Source organism: Rattus norvegicus, chromosome 8 (assembly GCF_036323735.1).
Source record: "Rattus norvegicus strain BN/NHsdMcwi chromosome 8, GRCr8, whole genome shotgun sequence".
NCBI lineage: Eukaryota > Metazoa > Chordata > Mammalia > Rodentia > Muridae > Rattus > Rattus norvegicus.
The window spans coordinates 19701257-19719579 of NC_086026.1; the positions used below are offsets into that span (position 1 = coordinate 19701257).

Below are 18323 nucleotides of genomic sequence, written 5' to 3' on the forward strand. Positions count from 1 at the left end.
CACCATTTCTGTCTGAATCCTTAGAATCCTTAGCTGGGATATGCCTCCGAACTCCTGGCTAGGTTCGGTTTAGGACCAACTTTTCTTCAAGGTGGAATTTCCAGGTGAAAGCGTTCCCCAGTCCCTAGTACTTCCATCCATCAGGTAGGGCGTTCAGGATAGGAGGGGCTACGATGTGCTCCACTGAGGAGCAGAATAGCCTAAACAGACCTTCCTTAGAGCTTTAAACGTTCAGTGGGTTCCTAGGACCGTACATCCTATGGCCACAACCCCCAGGCCGTTATCTGCTCAAGCAGAAGCAAAGAATTTTAAGTGTTGGGACGGTGTTTCTGACTGCCCCGCCTCTGAAATCAGGCTGTTCCCCTAAGCAACACTCCTTCCCAGCCCTAGACTACGTTACACTCACTGCCTTTTGAAGCCTTCTCTAGGACATTTCTGGTCTTCTGAGAGGAGAGGCCAGTGGCGCTGCCCAAGCCCTTACATGGAGGGTTAGGGGCATATCAAGGTTTCTGTTTGTCTGCGCTCCTTTTTCTCCCTTCTGATCAGGCCATGGGGGTTGGGGGGTGTCATGTCTGGCTTGTGCCAACTCCCTAAACTCTGCTGCTCACAAGCTTCACCCTCAGGGATCCATTCAGATTCCTTGACAGCCCTCTTCTGATCTGGTAACCTCCGTTCCTCAGACACGAGGCCCAAATGTAATTGGTGAAGTTATTTCTCAAGCACAGGCTCCATTTAAAGTGTATAAGACACAAAGCCAAAACGTGTACAGGGAAAAGAGCAGGGCAGGAGGTCCTCACTTATTAGAAGTCCGGACAGGAGAGAGAGGACGCCAGCTTTGTGTAGAGAGGGTGGAGGGGCGGGACTTGGTGAGCAGGAAAAAGAAGCACCGGGCAAGAGGCAGCGATGCCCAGAAGGAGTTGGCAGGGTCTCTCTTCCAGGGGCACTTGGCAAGAAAAAATAAATGGGGGACAGAATTTTTACTACAAAGGAAGAGACAGCATGAGTAAATGGACAGTCACAAAAGTGTGGGCCTGGGAAGAATTGAAGAATATGTGTACCACAGCTTTCACTTGGCTCGTGAGGAAACCCCACCTGGCTGTAGAACAACTTCCCTAAAGTCACAGAACTAGTTCAGTAGCAAAGCCAAGGGTGGAAACCCATTGGTGCCTCTTACCTCACAGCAGCAAGGCTGAGGGCCAGCTCAGGAGCTGTCTGCCCTCCAGTCAGCGGGGACCAACTGCTTCACTGTACAGTCTACTTTATATCTGTGACAAACTGTATAGTTATGGAGAAGAGGGAACGACTAGAAATGGAGGGAGCTAGTATACACATTCTAATACCTCTACTGTGTTCCCCTAGGAGGGAGTGAAACTGACCAGTTGCAAGCACCAACTCTAGAATACAAACAAGTGTGGGCCATGTCACAGCTCAGCTTGGTATCCTAATGACCTTGGACAAGTCATCTAATGTCCCTAAACCTCAGTATCCTAGGCAAAGGGACCAGACTAGCACCAAGTCATGCAAAGAAGTGTAGCGTTCTAGCTAGCCTCAACTGTCACAGCCTAGAGGCATCTGACAAAGGAGTCTCACATGAGGGACTGTCCAAATCAGAATGGCTTATGTTTACGTCTGTGAGAGAGCATCTTGATTGTTGGTGTAAGAGCTCAGCCCACTGTGGGCAGTACCATTCCCTAGGCAATTAGTCTCATCTGTGTTATAGGTAGCTAAGCATGGCCTGTGGGCCAGCTAGCAAGCAGCATCCTCCATGGTCACTGCCGTACTTCTATGACTGTGAAGTGAGCTCCTCCAGCAGAGGAACCGCAAGCCAACCCTGCCTTTAGGTCCCTGCTCAAGTTCCTCCCTTTATGTCCCTCAGTGGTTTGTCACCTGTAGGATGAAATAAATCCTCTCCTCCTCTAGCTACTTCTGCTCATGATGTTTGTCACAGCAACAGGAAAGAAACAAAGTATATGGATTCAGTAAATGTATGTTACAGATATGAAGTAGACTGTACATAGCATGTGCTTGCTGATGTTTCAGTTAGCCTTCCAGAAGCCCTGTGAGGTGGACAATTTTGGACAGTTTCGGGAAGCAATGAGGTGTGAGTTTGGAGGGAGGGAGGAGGATATCATCTCTCTGATGGCATCCAATAAGAAAGATCACAAAATTTTGAAGTGAGGTTTTTCTCCTTTCTTTAAGAAGGCTATCCTGGGGGTGGGGGTGGGGGAGGAATAGACAAGCAGCAGATTTGTAGCCCTAGGCCCACGAAAAGGCCCTTCTGGGAAGAATGTGTCATGAGCACAGTTGAAAGACTGGTTTCAGGAAAATGTTAAGTGACTTCTTCTGGGGGAAGGTGTAGGGGACCAAGGTGTAGAGGAAAGAGAAGGATGGAACCACCGCGTGAACCAGTTCATACGGAAAGAAAGCCCAATTGCAAAGGAAATGAGGGTGAGGAAGAGTTGGAGAAGCAAAGGGCACGGGAAGCCCAAAGGCTGACCTCTAACCCAGTGCTACAGATCTCTAGGGCACAGCCTGCAGGCAAAAGAACCTTCTGAGCTCATCAGGAGAACCTTACCTGCATCCCTCGGGTTGACTCCAAGTAGCCGGACACATGGCAGCCTAGGCAGTAAGCCCAGCTGGAGGCCGACCGCCTTGGACCCTCTGTCTTAACCCATTCAACTGCTAATAATCTGAACCTTGAATGTAGAGCGTGAATCTCCTTCTAGTGAAATGTATCTGAATCTATTGCTCAGAAACTATGGGCTGAGAGGGAAGGCTGCAGCTCCAACAAGGCTGTCTCCGTAATGTTTCGAAGAATGTTTAGTTGCAGAGTCCAATGCTTCATGTGAGCCAAAGGGAAATAAGATATAATGATGACGATGACTTCATGGTGGTACATGTGTAGAGTGGCAGAGGCAGGAGGATCGCAGCAAGTTCTAGTCTCACGGAGAGAACACCGGTCCAGCCATGGTGATTACTAACACCCTGCCTAAAATAAATAATTTGCCTTAACTGGCACGCAAAGCAGTGATTCATACCTGTGCTTCTGCGGGGATCTATATACTCACACTAAATGTCAACAACCATTGTAACGTGACTCAAGTTTTCACTCGCTAATTGCCAGGGAAGGTCACCAACAACGATGGCCCATTTGAGTGCCTCCTGGGACCAAACAGGATGGATACAGGACTACTCATAGAATACGGGCAGGGGTGGTAAAGTGAGTTCCCCGGGGACCCACATAGAAAATGACTACAGCCTTAGGGTGGGACCAGAGCTGTGGCCTAAGTTCTTTCAGACTTAGGGGGATAACACAGAGGTAACATATCAACATCTGCATCTCAGGAACTCAGCAAGAGTCTCTTTTTCCTCCAAAATTTCAAAATACCAAGGACACTCGATACTTCATTAGCATGCAAATCCATCCATACACACACACTCGGCTCCCATCCGAACACACACTCTAAGTCTTTATTGGTTTGTGCATTGTTGAATGGACACCAAGCAGCCAAAGAAAAAGGCCCAAGCTTGCTAGAGAAGAGGAGGACAACAACAGAAGGAGAAACCATGGACTTGACCATGAGAGGAACCACAGAGCCTCCACTAGGATGTCACTACTGTCTGTAGGTCACCGTTAATGACAGTTATAAAAATCAGGCAGCCTTGATTAAAATGACTTCTTTTGCTCCTAGAAGGATCATTTTAAAGTTCGAGTTCCATGGTACTTTTTTTTTTGAACCACAGTACGTAGGAATTTGAACTCCCCATCTCCATATTCCGAACATCTCAGCGTAGATGTCAGAGCTCACACTGAGTCTCTCAGATGCTCACTGGGTGGGGAGCTCTTGAGATTCCTCCACAAGTGCTGGCTACGACGGATCTGTGTGTGTTAAAGGTGAAGGGCTTAAAGGTGAAGGGCGGGCGATGGCTCATGATGTCACAGGTGCTGAGGCACAGCGTGGATGTGCACAAAGGACTGACGAAGGGATCTCTGACGTTGCTGTTGTTTGATGGAGGGCTTATTCTTGTTTTAGGCAGGGTCCTTGCTAGGCAGCTCTGGGTATCCTGGTGCTCACTATGTAACCGAGGCCAACCTGAACTCATGGTGATACTGCCATAGCCTCTCTAGAGTCAGGGTTAGAGACACGGCCAATCACACCTGACTGAGAAGAGGATATTCCAAAGTCACAGACACATTAGCATCGGGGCTGACGGACCAATCACACGCACATCCTCTTATTCGTAATTTCATTTTCTATCGGTTAAGTTTACCTGTTCAACGGCATTCCCAAACTATTACATCACAAATTCTGGAAATAAAGTTTCCATCAAGTTTATGAGTACCCTTGTGTGAGTATTAGGATCTCACTGCTGTCCTCTGTCCAGTGCAGCTGTGTAGCATACATTCCCCACCCATGATCAAAACAAGGTATTGTGAGCCAGAAAGAACAATATATTGTATAACTGTCCTGGTTTAGTTACCATTATTAATGTCTTAAAAGGTGTATCGTATAACTTATGTTAGGCATATGTATGTATGTTAGCATATATAGGAGAAAGCGTATTACATATAGATAAATGAATTAGTTTTCTCATTCCCATTACCAAAGACCTGACAAGACGTAAGTATTTATGTTAGCTCATAACACTACAGGTGGGAAGGCATGCTGGCAGGAACGGGGTTGCTGGATCACATCTGGGCAGATCAGGAGGTAGATAGAGAAAGGGGCTTTTGCCTGGTTTGGTCTTTCCCTTTTATTCAGTGAGAACCATGAGACGGTGCCACCCACAGTCTACCTTCACTTCCTCTGGAGAAAGCCCTGACAAACACAGGCACAGACTGTTTCATTAATGTCCTGTGCAGTTCTTAATCCTCAAAGCTGACAACAGAAGCCGACTGTCACGATAGGAGGCTGGCACCCACAGGCAGACGTGGCAGATACCTTCCTTGGATAAGGGCACTACCCTACTCCTCATAGACAAAGAGCTTCCCACCCCCGGAATCTTTTCATTCACTCTTCTGTTCCATAGACAAGTTTGTCTTCCCTTCCTTAGCTTGTTTCCAAGCGTACAATCATATTCCTGAGTAAGTCTTGCATCGGGCATGCCGCCTCTAACGAGTCAGGCACATGCCCTGCCCCATCCGGTGACTTGTTGATGGCACCGTGATTCGGGGATTGATGCCTATGAGGTTCTGGGTACTGAGAGAGGAGGAAGGGGCAGAAGAAAGTCCTTGACTGCTGCCAGACTCATTCCTGTGGAAGAAGGAAAAACAGGAGACAGGGAAGGAGTGTGAGGAGGGAAACTGGACAGAGAGCCAGGGTGGGATATCCTTTGCATCCTGGAAAGTGTGCCCAAGGATGAGAAGGCTGCCCCTAAGAAAACTGTTACAGAACAGAATCTGTTCCAGTGTCCTTTCCGCTGTAAGCACCCACTGTAAGCAAAACAACTTGGAGAAGCTTACAGTCCACCATGACTGGACATCAAGGCAGGAGCTCAGGGCAGGACCCTGGAGGCAGGAACTGATGCAAAGGCTGCAGAGGGATGCTGCTTACCGGCTTGCTCCCCAGGGCTTGCTCGGCCTGCTTTTATACATCTCAGGACCCAGGGTGACAACCACCCACTGGGTTCAGCCTCCGAGTCAATCTTTAATCAAGAAAATGCTCTACAAATGGGCTCATCCAATGGAGACCATTCCCTAACTGAGGATCTCGCAGCCCAGATGGCTAGAGCTTGTGCCAAGTTGAGAGAAAACCAACCAGTACAGAATCCATCGACGGGAAATCTGCTCCCTTTTGAAATTCACTGAAGGACTTTTGGATGGACAAAACGGCCAGGCTCGGTGCTACAACCACAACAGGGGGCTTGGCTCACTAAGGGTCTGAGGCCTGTTTGGGAGCTTCCCTCAGCGACACACTGGTCTCTTGTCTCACCAGTTTCTGGGGGTGCTATTGCCTAATATCCACTAAGCATATAATTGGAGCCATTAAAATGTGAGAGACAGAGAAGATAAGATCATGGCCAGAAAGAAAGAAAATGTATTTACACCACGAAGGTAATGGGAAAGGGTAAAGGGCGTTTGGCTCTGAAAACTGGCTACAGACACAGACCTTGGGGGAAGATGCTGGACAGAGTGGGTAGCTGTGAATATAAGGCGCTTGGCAAAGTAACCATTCAGATGATTAATTCACCTGGAATAATTAGGTTATTCTGATTCTTATCGAGACTCTCACTGCAGAAACCTCGGGACCACTGGAAGCTCATGATCAAGTTCTCTGACTTATGATTTAGTGTGAGGCTTCTCAGCCTTCCGCACTGACAGTAGGCTGAGAGCTTTTGTTGTGGGTACTGCTCTGTGCGTTGTAGTTGGATAGGCAGTAGCAGCTGCCTCTTGATGTCTGGTTAAGAAAACAGGGGTCTAGAGAGACCAGTCAGCATTCGAGCACACTTGCAACTACTGCAGAACGGGTCCAGTTCCCAGCACCCACATAGTGGCTTACAACCATCTGTAGCTCCAGTTCCAGGGGATCCACCCTCTTCTGGAGCTGCAGGAACTGTGCAACCATGCAGCAATACATATATACAGGCAAAACTCCCACACACACAAAGTAAATACTTTCTTAAGAAAGAAAAAAAAAAGATCTCTAGACATCACTAAGGGTGTCTTCGGGCACTAGGTTGCCCAGGGAGGAAAACTACTGAATTGGTTATTTATTTGGCACTGTTGAATGGAAAGAGGCCCGTGGGCGTCTGTCCATATTGATCTTTCCTTGAGGGAAAGCAACCTCAGCCGTTTCTGCCCTGTGACTGTACCTCACAGGAAGAGGGCAAGTGCGGCCTGTCATCTTTCCATGAAATAAACATTCTTTTCACTCTTAATGCTGATACACAATTTCGTATATAAAACCGAATGCACCTAAGAGTTTCTAAAAACATCAAGACAGACAGCCCTGAAGGAGGTAAAGCACTTGGGTACCCATGGTTAAGCCGCACAAGAGCCTGTCTGACAGGGACCTGGAGCTGTCTGACTTCTAACTCAAGCCATCGTGTCTCCCTTTGAGCCCCAGAGTGTGGGGGCAGGGAGGGGTGTAGCTTGTAGAGTCCAAAAAGGAAAGCTTAAGTCTGAGGAGAAAGCTCAGTTGGTAGAGCGCTCCCTTAGCATGTAAGACTCCTAGGTTTGACCTCCAACACTACCACATATAACCAGGCATGGCGGCACACAGCTGCACTCCAAGCCCTCGGAAGAAAAGAAACCCAAAGAGGGTTTCAGAGTCATCTTTAGTGTCCCGGTGCTTTGATCAACTTGACTCAAATACAGGACCTCTTCCTTGACTGAGAAAATGTCTCTGTAGGGAAATCTGTGGAGGTCTAGATTGATGTGGGAGGGCTCAGCTCTATGGGTGCTGCCAGCTCTGGGCGGGTGGTCTTGGGGTGCATAAAACGTAGGGTGAGCTATGGGGAGCACCCCAGTGAGCAGCATTCCTCCATGACAAGCTCTCCTCTCCCTTTAACCCAAAGGAAGAGGAGAGCTTCCTGCCTCAAGTCCTGCCCTGACCTCCCTCAGTGATAGAGTGTGAGCTGAAATCAGCCCTTTTCTTCTGAGGGGTCATGCACGGTGTTTTACCACAGCAATAGAATCCCTAACCAAGACACTTAGCTTTCATAATGAGTTTGAGGCTAGACTTGACGACACAAGATCCTTAGGAAGAAAAAGCAAACCAACCAGCCAATAGCAGACTTTTCTCATTTCCTGGTGGGCAGCAACAGTGACCCAGGCCCAGCTGTGCACATCTGTAGTCTCAACACTTAGGAAGTAGACACGGGAGGACCAAGGACATCCTTAACCACATGACAATCTGAGGCTAGACTATCTGGTCTCAGACACCAGTTCTAAGCAGCCGACAGTACAGAAACTCCCCTATCACCAAATCAAACGGATACTTTGCTTCAGTCCCTATAGCAGCCCGGACTCCTTCCTCCACTGTCAAGAATCAGTACTAAATTGCTTCCTGTTAAGGAGTAACCTGCACGTAGGTACGAGGGTGGGCAGCAGTCCAGTATTTTAAAAGCTTTAAAAAGAAGTAGAAAATAGCATTTCTGCCAGCAGCCAGTAATCCTGTGCAGAGTAAATCTGAGTGCTCAAAGGTTACAGGGAGAGGAGCATTAAGGAGAAATAAATATTCAGACACATTTGATGTTGAAATAAACGCATGTCTGTGCTCTGGGGTTGGATGCTCATCTCCAGAAACCCTGGTGCTGCAGACATCGAGGGACAGACACGCCAGCACCAAACATCTGTTTCCCCCATTTTGCCAAAGAACATTCTTTTTTAAATCCCCTTTCATAATTTGACCTGCTCCACTTTCTGGCAGGGAGCCCTAGGAAGGCATCCAACTTGGGATGGAGAAGGAAAGGAAGGAGTAAGGAAGGGAGAGGAGCCCGACCTCAGCAAACACAGGCTAAGCAACAGAGACTACGGTGGGGCAAGGAAAGAGCTAGAGGAAGGGGGCTAAAGGGGGAGGAGAGAGAGAAGGGACAAGGCAGGAGCAAGGGCAGCAGGCGCGCAGCAAGCCAGCTTAATGTGTCCACCTGGTAACACAAAAAAAGCGTGAGACACACAAACAGGGCACAATCCAGAAAGAGCAACTGTGTGCCTCAAAACTGTGGCCATAGCACTCTAGAAAAGATCAGGCCAGTTACTCACACTCAACACCCCACTCACCACTGCAGCCACCTCGTGCTTAACAATTGGTGCTGCCCCAACGTTTCTATGGAGGCACACACGCTCCATAGAGCAACTGGCCACCTTCCTTTTCATTCCTTCTGGTAACATCTACCTGGCAGAAAAAAGTCTCTTTCCCTCCCTCTGTATGCTTCTCCCATAATTCCATATTCTTCCCTCTTTTTTCTTTCTTTTTTTCCCCCCCAAAGTGGGCACTCATTCATCTTCTGGAATATGTGGCCTCCTCAGCCCATTGCTTCTCCCAGCTGGGATTGTCACCTCCTGAGCAAGCTGCACCATCACTTTGTGAACAGATCTAGTGGGGAGCAAGGCTTTCTTCTACCCCTGCTGGGCCCACGCCCCGCCCTCCTGAGCCCACGCCCCGCCCCCTGAGCCCACGCCCCGCCCTCCTGAGCCCACGCCCGCCCTCCTGAGCCCACGCCCCCTGAGCCCACGCCCCGCCCCCGAGCCCACGCCCCGCCCCCCGAGCCCACGCCCCGCCCTCCACCACAGTCCAGCAGTGCCGTCCCCCAAACCCTGGAGTTCACAGGAGTTTGCTTTCCCTTACAGGTGTGTCAGCATCACCAGTAGCCGTGAGTTCCGGGGCCCGGTGCAGGAATCTTAGAAACGTTTCTGTACGGTTGCTTTACACCCTGCCATAGAAAATCCCTCTGGAGCAGACTGATTCTTGTTGGGTGGTTTAAAACAATATGGCTCTGAACAATTGCCATCTACAACTGTGTCCTCAACAGCCACATACGACCAGGACCCTTGCTAGATACAACCATCCTGGCCCCCATATTTGGAAGAAGAGGCTTTAGCACCACCACCCCAAATCTTTGATAGCCAAGGCCCAAGCTCCTAAAGTAAGATGGTGTGAATTTGCACCTAGCTGATACCTGTCCTCCCTTGTAAACTTTAAATCATGCCTGGGTTGCTCACACGTCTGACACTGGGGAGCACTGGTAAAAGCCGTTAACACCGTGTTGATCCAGAAATAATGAAAACACTTGCACGTGTTCAGTATGTGCACAGAAAAAAAATCTGAGCATAAGTGATTGAGTCCACACATATGGATGAGTAGAGGGTGTGTGTGTATGTGTGTATGTGTGTGTGTGTGTGTGTGTGTGTGTGTGTGTCTTGGTGTGTGTGTGTATGCGTTTGTTGTTTTATCCAACTCTAAACTGAATCTTCCCCAAGAGAATAAGGAGCACTGCTCACCCCAGGCAACCGAGATTGGATCATGAATGAAAGATTACATGTCTAATCTTCTAACTAGCCCAGCAGCCTCGAGCAGATAACTCCATTTCTCTGAGCCTCCGTTGTCTTCTCCATAAGATGAAAATGTCTTAATGGGCTTTACTGAGTCAGTCTGAGGATGAAAGGGCTGCTACGGCCAGAAAGATAAATCAGCAGAAACCGAGCTGCTCGGTGTGGGCAACAGTAATCAAGTGGAGTCCTCTGCGATTGTTCTGTTGGAGCCGGGAGGCTGGACCACACCCTGCGGGAGGGTGAGGTTTCCTGTGAAGGGAACTGAATTTTCCACTGTCAATCATTCCGAGAAAAAGTTCATCTGGAGTAAAATCCCCTCCCTCTCAGAAGCTCTGTCTGATGCCTCCAAGGAGGACAGCTGGACAGACAGGCTTCCAAGGGGTGGAGATAGCTGGGGTGGATCCAGGGGTGGAGTTGGAGAAGAGCTTGAAGCTAGGCAGATGGCCAAGTGGATCTCAAATCCCAGGATGAGTTGGGTTTCTGCAGTTATTAGGAAGACCAAGCCCCTTCTGAGACTTCTAGGGGCCCAGGGTAGCAAATCTGCATGCCTACAAGCAGAACACAGAGCAATGTGCACTACCAAGGCACTCAGCAAACCGAGACCAAGGCTTAAGTCTGGATGTGAGCAAGGACATCAAAGGCCATCACCAGAGTTGAATGGCCACCAGATTTTGCAGAGAGAGGACACAGACTGTTCACCATGCTGTTCCCTTGGCTCTCCTATCTCTGAGGACACAGACTGTTCACCATGTTGATCCCTTGGCTCTCCTATCTCTGAGGACACAGACTGTTCACCATGTTGTTCCCTTGGCTCTCCTATCTCTGGGCATGATGCTGTTACAAAGGGCAGCATCCTTTTCTGAGGATTCCAGGCTGTTAAACTGGAGGGTAACTTGAAAGGAAGCCGTGGCTCCTTAAGTCATGTGACCTGATGAATCCTTGGAAACCATTGTACTGGGGACACCAATGAGGGGGTGTGACTTAAATCCCACCCTGGTAAGCTGGTATGGCTCCCTTGTATGAAGAACAAGAGTCTAAAATCCCCGTTCCTTCTTTTTGTTCATCTCCTATAAATGCAACGAATTAGACCAGATCTATGAAGCATTCTGCCCAGAACAGATCTGCGCATGACTTCTTGAGTCTCGACACACTCTCTTGACACAGAGTGGGAAAGGGTGGTGAGTAACAATACTATTTAATGTATATATAAAAAAACGAAATGTTTACAATTTTCAGATCCTGCTGGGAAGTGTCTGAGTACCTGTCTAGGGCCAGAAAGACGTCAAATGTGAGCGGCGCTGTGAGCTTCTGAGTTTGGATACTGCTCACCACTGTGGCCTGAGGTCAGAACTATTATTATCCGCATCAGCCACGGCTCAAGAGGAATGAGTTCTGGGAACTTGAAGAAGGACTACTTAGCACATTGTAATGGTCAAGGCTAAGGAAAAGCAGAGTTAGGATGAATCACCCATCTTGGTCACAGTCCCTGTGACAGCTAATTTGAAGTTCTATCTTGATTGAATTAAGAGACATTCCCCAATAACTCCTGCCCCATTCACTATGCATCCAGAAGCCCCCGTTAGCCCAATCCTGGTGGAAGCCGAGAAATGCAGACACATTCTCCAAGGCACGGAACAGAGAGGAAAAGAGTGAAGAGTAGCTTTGGAAATGTGTTTGAAAGTAGCTGGCACATGACCCTAGAGATTATAAAATGTCGGTAGGGATGAACCCACCCAAGGTCAGAAAGATGTAAACTACATCCAAACCTACACCATATGTCCGGCCCATACTCTTAGCCTCTAAGATGCACTGCCTGTAATTCCTTAAGATTCTTGTCAGCCAGTACCCTACTTTGTCTCTCTACTCTGCCCAACCATTCTGATAAGACGCCTTTCCTACTCCCATCTCGTCCAGTCTCCAGCCTGCTTGCCGCTGGGATGGCAGGTTGTAGAGTCCAAGAGGAAGGCTGCTTTCGGCTGTGCCTCCTTCCCGTCTCCCTGAGCTGTGGAATCAGTGCCAGCTCCTTCTGACCACTCAGTGGAGCTGCCCTGAAGAGCCAGAGCATTGAGAAGCTGCCCCCACAAGGCAGGGTTTGCTGGATAAGGGAAACTAGCTTAGACCCGGTTTAAGCATTTGCATGTTGGCCTTTGTGAGAGCAGCCCATGTAACAGAGATGCCAAGCTTGTGTGAGGCCAAAGTGAGGCTCAAGCCACAGACTGAGCAACAGCTAGCGACCATCTGTGAATGAGATGCTCTTTGCTTCCTGTGCCAAAGTAAACTGTACCATCCATTGAGCCTACCCTTCCCTGAGATGATAGAGCTGTTTCTCAGCTGGATATGACGGAAAGAGTACTTTTAGCTTCGGACAGGATTGTCAAGAGCGAGTGTCCCTAGCACACCTGACTCACTTCTTTGTTAAATGGATACAGAGAATCCAGTGGAAACCTCCCCGCCCCCCACCATGGTGATGCCAAGGGAGGAAACAACCTAGATTTAGAGTCTTCTACCATCCCAGTGCTAAATCACGAGCCAGAAACAGGGCTCTGGTGTGTTATGCCACTGGCATTGGGTTCGGCCTGTCCTGAACCAAGCATACAGGCTCTCAAACAGAGTTACAAACACTTTCCTCATCTGAGAAAGATGCTGTGGTGGATAAACATTTAAGTTCCTATTTTAAGAAAGTTACACAAATGCTATCTTGTTTCCCCCTCGCTAACTGGTCCCACACATCCTGCCTGGATATAGCTGGCAAGAATAGCCTAAGAAAACCCTTTCTCACGATACACTGGCCCACCGGGGAGTTAAGTCTGCGGGCTCCAAGAAGCCCAGTCTCAGGAATCTCGTCTTCTGCTCTCTCAGGACCGTTCGCCCAACCTGAGCAGACAACAACAAAGGAGCTCACTCAGGGTTCCAGAGCAAGAAGCCACTACACAGGGCAAGCAATCAGGGAACAGAGAATGGGGACAGCTTGCTTTGGGTGCCAACGGGTCTGTCACATTGTCTATTTTTTTTCTAAAATAAGTATGTATTCCTGCAGACTAGCACATTCGAGTCTAAAATGTCTGTTTGAAAGACACAGAGTAAACTGGAAAATCCCAAGGAATGAATAAAGAAGACAGCTGGTAGATCACAGATCCAGAGTCCAGGCCCCTCTGTCGCTACATCGCCTCAGGTTGAGGGGGTAGTCATCGTGGTGGGAAGACATGGCTGAAGCTGTGTGCTTACATCTCAGCTGTGGAGAGGCAGGAAAAGGCTCATCCAGCTCCTCCTTTCTCCCTTTGGATTCACTCACAGGGTGGTACCGTCTACCTTCAGCTGTCTCCCCTAAGTTAATCAATCATTCCTAGAAACGTTAAACTGTTCTCACAGACCCATCCAAGGGTATGCTGGCTAATGCCCTAAGTATCTCCCTAATCCAATCCAAAGGACAATAAAAACAGAATCACATGACCTGGTCACCACCCTCAGCGGTATCTCATGACACTTCTGCATCCAGCGGAAATTAATCTTAGAGATCTAGAACTACCAGAAAAAAGGGAAGCCCCACACAGCGGCTCCTCCTCCCCACACTTGCTCAATAAACAGTTATTAAAGATTTGTAGATGACCAGCAGTGTGGTAAAGGAGAAGGGACGATGCCATCTTTGCCTGTCAGACCTTCCTGCCCCCCCCCCAGTGTTTGCCCCCTGCTGAACCTGCTGATGCATGTGAAAGCCTTTGTTCTTTTGTAGGAACGTCCTGGCCTTTCTATTTGGCCATGGTGGGTAACACCTGGGTGCTAACATCTTTTGATGTCACCTCTGGGTTTTGGTTTCTGTTTTCCTGTGAGAATGTAAACTTGTTTCTCCATTGTGCTTCCTCGGTGTTGGGGTATATATTCTGTGAGCCTTAGTAAAAGCTTTGACATTCTTGTAACAGAAATGACCCGGATATGTGTTTTCTCTTAAACCTTGCAGGCCCAGGTATTGTCAATTGCCTGCAAAATGTGTAGTGATGTCAATTTGAATGCACACTGGACAGTACAAAGCACCAAAGCAGAACAAGTTTGATTACTGGGTCTCGAGTCCCCTCCAAGGATCGTATTGCAGAAATCCAAGAATATGAGCTGATTTCAGGATTTGAAATGAGTTTCATGTTAATGTTCAGCCAAGGCCAAGAACTGTTTTGTGACGATTTGAATGAGAGTGACTCCCATAGGCTTGTGTATTTGAAAGGTTAATCCCCAGTTGGTGCAACTGTTTAGGAAGGATTAGGAGGTGTGGCCTTGTTGGAGGAGGTGTGTCGCTATCTCAGTCTCCCGTCTCCTTTCCCCTGAACTCTCTCTGCCTCCTGATGGTGGATCAGATGTAAGCTCTCAGTTACTGCTTCAGCACCATGTCTGCCTACCTACTGCCATTCCCCTTGGTATGACCATGGACTCACCCTCTGAAACTAAGTCCCAATATGTATTGGTTAAGGTGTCTCCTTACAGAAATAGAAAAATAACCAAGACATGCTAGGAGGTATGACACATAGAAACAGTTGAAAGATGGATCCAAGTTCCAGGGGAGAAAGGAGAAGAGGAGGACATCCAGACAGAGGGAACCAAGGGGATTCTGGAGCTCACCAACACAGCTAGAGTGCTGTAGTGGGTGGGAGGGTGTGTATCCGAGAGTCCTCTGTGTCAGACCAAGGGCCTAGTCTACAGGAGAGCCACGTAGAGGTAATTAAGCAGAGTGCTGTGGTTCAAATGTGCAAAGTGCCTATAGGTTCCTGTATGTACCCTTGGCCCGGCCGGTGCTGCTTTGGAATGTTATGGGTGTAGAGCCGCACTGTCAGTCACTGTGCCTTGAAGTCTGATAACCTGGGGCCATTTCCTGTCAGCTCTCTGCTTCCTCACTATGGGTCATATCCCCAACACTGTCCCAACCTTCACCGACTGCATTCTTTCTCAGACCCTGGCATAGGATGGTCTCAAGTCTCATACACTCTACCCTGGCTCACAAAGAGCCATCTAACAAGTTACCTATAGGAAAGGCACTTTCCATGCAAGGAAAACAGAACCCCAACAGGGGAGAGGGCGGCTTCTGTCACTGCAGCCTTCTGCGTAGCACACATTTGTCTGTTGCCTCTTCAAAAACTCTTGTTTGGGTGACTAAATTTCATTACATAGTAGAGAAACCTTCTGCAACAGCGATAATAACTCTTAATTTGCTAGCAGATTTCTATAAAATTCCAGAGGTCGAACTGACTTCTAATCATATGCCAAAAAGTAGTGGGTCTGTCAGCAGAGACTCAAATGGAAAACCCCATACACTGCTCTGGGGACAGTGTGTTAAATAAGTCACTGACCTCTGGGGACAGTGTGTTAAATAAGTCACTGACCTCTGGGGACAGTGTGTTAAATAAGTCACTGACCTCTGGGGACAGTGTGTTAAATAAGTCACTGACCTCTGGGGACAGTGTGTTAAATAAGTCACTGACCTCTGGGGACAGTGTGTTAAATAAGTCACTGACCTCTTCACCATCCCCGACTGACAGGTATGGACGCTAGATAGGGTACAGAGACACTTCAAGAAGTTAAAACAGTTTAGATACTAGATGAAGCATCTGATAAAAGCGGTTCCATCATTCAAACGCAGTAAGTACGAGTCTTTCAAGTGGACAACAAAAATGAAAAACTAATCCAAACCAAGTGTTTATGGATTTCTGTGTTGTGATATGGAATCGTGAATTCTGTCTTCATTCCATTTGTAGATACAGAGTTTTTTAAAGCCCTTGGGATTTCCTGGGAGGAAATCTCTCTTTCTACGTGTATTCTAGTCCGACTAGTTACTACAAACGGAAAAGTCCCTACACAGCTACCAGAGGTGGCTGACTGTCAGAGGAACGACGCCATCTTAGAAGCTGGAAACTTTGGGTTGGATAAGGCTCTTCTCAGGACCCCGCATCCAACCTGACTTCTGGGAACCGAGGCCAACTGACTAAGGTGTTCTGAATGAAAAATGGCAGCCAAAGGGTCATGTGCGTGCATAGTCGGGTGTCAATAGGGAGGTTTAGAACTTTAACAGTGGAGGCTTGCTGAAGGAAACATGTCACTGTCCCCGGGGGTGGGTTTGGGAGCTTACAGCCTCACCCTGTCTCACTCTCTGCTTCCCTCATGTGGAGGGAAATATGATCTCTGAGATTCCTGCCCCTGAAGCCTCCTGCCATGACTCCTTCACCATTATGGCTTCCCTGCCTAGAACCGTAAGTGCAAATAAATCCTTCTTCCCTCTAGGTTTCTTGGCCATGGTGTTTATTGCAGCAACAGCAGCAGCAGCAACAACAAAAAATGAATATAGTCACCAACGGCTGAAGATTATGCCTATTATGGCAACACAAAGACGGAGCCTCTCTAAAACACACTAACTATAATTTGGAGAGACCGAGTCGGACGTCGCATCACCCCGACTCTTCGAGACAGATGGTCCTGTGTTCAGGACCTTTCCATGGCTTGCCCTGTGTGCATTTTCATCTGACTGCTCACTCTCACCCTTTAGATTATCCTACCAGATGAAACCAAAGCATTTCCTGGAGTTGTGTTGTCCACTATTGAACTGGAGGAAAAGGTTGTGGGAACCATCAATTTGTAGTCACGTGATTCCACGTAGAAAAGAGCCACTGCTTGCCATTGGCAACTGAAGAGGAGACAGCCTTGTGTGACTGAGCCCATGCCCTGCGCTATGTCTGGTAAGAAACCGCAGCATTGAATTAGATGGTAGGACACCCAGGTGAGATCTGCAGAGGTTAGGAAAATCCCTTGGTGTGGGAAGTCTACACGGCGAGTGTCAACAGGGTGGTGGGTAGAGAGATATTTTCCTCCAGCTTCTCTCTACCTCTTGGTGTACTCTAGCCAGAGCTGAACCTCCCTCCGCACCAGAAAGCACAAGCTGCTAGGTGAGCTCATTGTTCTAGGAAGGGTGCTTTCTCTGCTGTGCCTAAGCATGGTGCCAGAAACCGTCATGCCCCTTCCCAACAAGAACTTCCTCAGACCTGAATCACGTGGAAATAACACAGACGCATCCAGTGAGCGTTCTGTCAGTGTGGACAACCCCCTGGGAATTGACCGGTACTCAACTAGCCTGGAGCGTGAACATATCCAACAGACACCTTCAGCTTCCAGCCCCCTCACAGCAACTTAGGAAATCTGAAGCAGAAGACTCCAGAGGGCGGAATCAGAACCAATACCGTTTCTGTTGTTTACAAACCGCCCAGCCTTACAGATGGCTTTTGTTACTGTTACCACTGCTGTTTACAGGGCAAACGGAAAAGCTGCCCTCATCTCTGCCTGAGAAAACTGGCTCGTCTCTCAGGAGAGCTGAAGAGGAAGAAAGGTTATTTTCTTACTCGAAATTAAAGAGGGAAAAGAAGAGCATTTTTTCAGTGCCTATTTGGGGAGCTGCCCTTCCTTATTAGTGCCTGGGCAGGGTGGTCCAGTCTGTTAATCCCAGAAGGAGATGTAGAGGGGTGCAACACCTGAGCCTTCAGAGACATAAACCATCATTTAGTGCAGACGACTCACAGCTGGAGAGCGGGTTCCTCTGAGCAAGCAGGGTGCGCCTTGCCTTTGCTTCTGCACAGCTCCAGCATGAAGGGCTGAATAGCATCTCCCATCGGTGCATGGAGCACAGATGACATCAGTGCTATAGGACACATGGAAAACATGACCCAGTCCTTCCCTCTAACAACCCACTTCTGGAAAGTGGCCCAAATGTCATTTGCATTTACAAAGAAGCTTCTCCGCTGTGCCTAGAAAACCAGCTTTGCTCAAGTGTTTGATCTGAGATTCCATCTACAGAGGTGCAGCAGCCTTACAACCTGTGTGAACCAGTTTTCAGCATAGAAAAGCCGCTCCCCCATCTCAGGATGCATCCTTGGTAACCAGACCTTTTGTTTGCTTGGCTGGTTGTCTTTACTTTTATTTTTTTCTCTTATTCTGGAGACAGGGACTCATTCTGTAGTCCAGGCTAGCCTCATATTCATAGTGATCCTCCTGTCTCAGCGTCCAAAGGGCTGAGATTTCAGCCATGAGTCATCATGTCTACCCTTCTGACCTATTTTGAATCCAAGAAGTAAATGCAAGTTGTGGCTTGGATGGAATTTCACTCCCAGTGCTATGGTGCTCCATAAAAACCTATTATCCCAGGACACGGCAGTTCCTGTGTATCCGAACACACACACACACACACACACACACACACTACACACATACACACCACACACCACACATACACACCACACATACACACCACACACATACACACCACACATACACACCACACATATACACCACACACCACATACACACA

At 48.3% G+C, this 18323-nt stretch overlaps 1 protein-coding gene across 4 annotated transcripts in view; it reads right to left on the reverse strand.

The window, feature by feature from the left end:
• Amotl1 (angiomotin-like 1) overlaps positions 1-18323 on the reverse strand; it is a 118889-nt gene that overhangs the window by 71118 nt on the left and 29448 nt on the right. Inside the window, exon 1 of one of the 4 annotated variants that reach the window (XM_039082234.2) lies at positions 4-307. The exons of the other annotated variants lie outside the window; for them this stretch is intronic. The gene's annotated coding sequence lies outside the window, so the exon portion shown is untranslated. Of the gene's footprint in view, positions 1-3; positions 308-18323 lie in introns of those variants that run through there. 4 annotated transcript variants of the gene reach the window in all.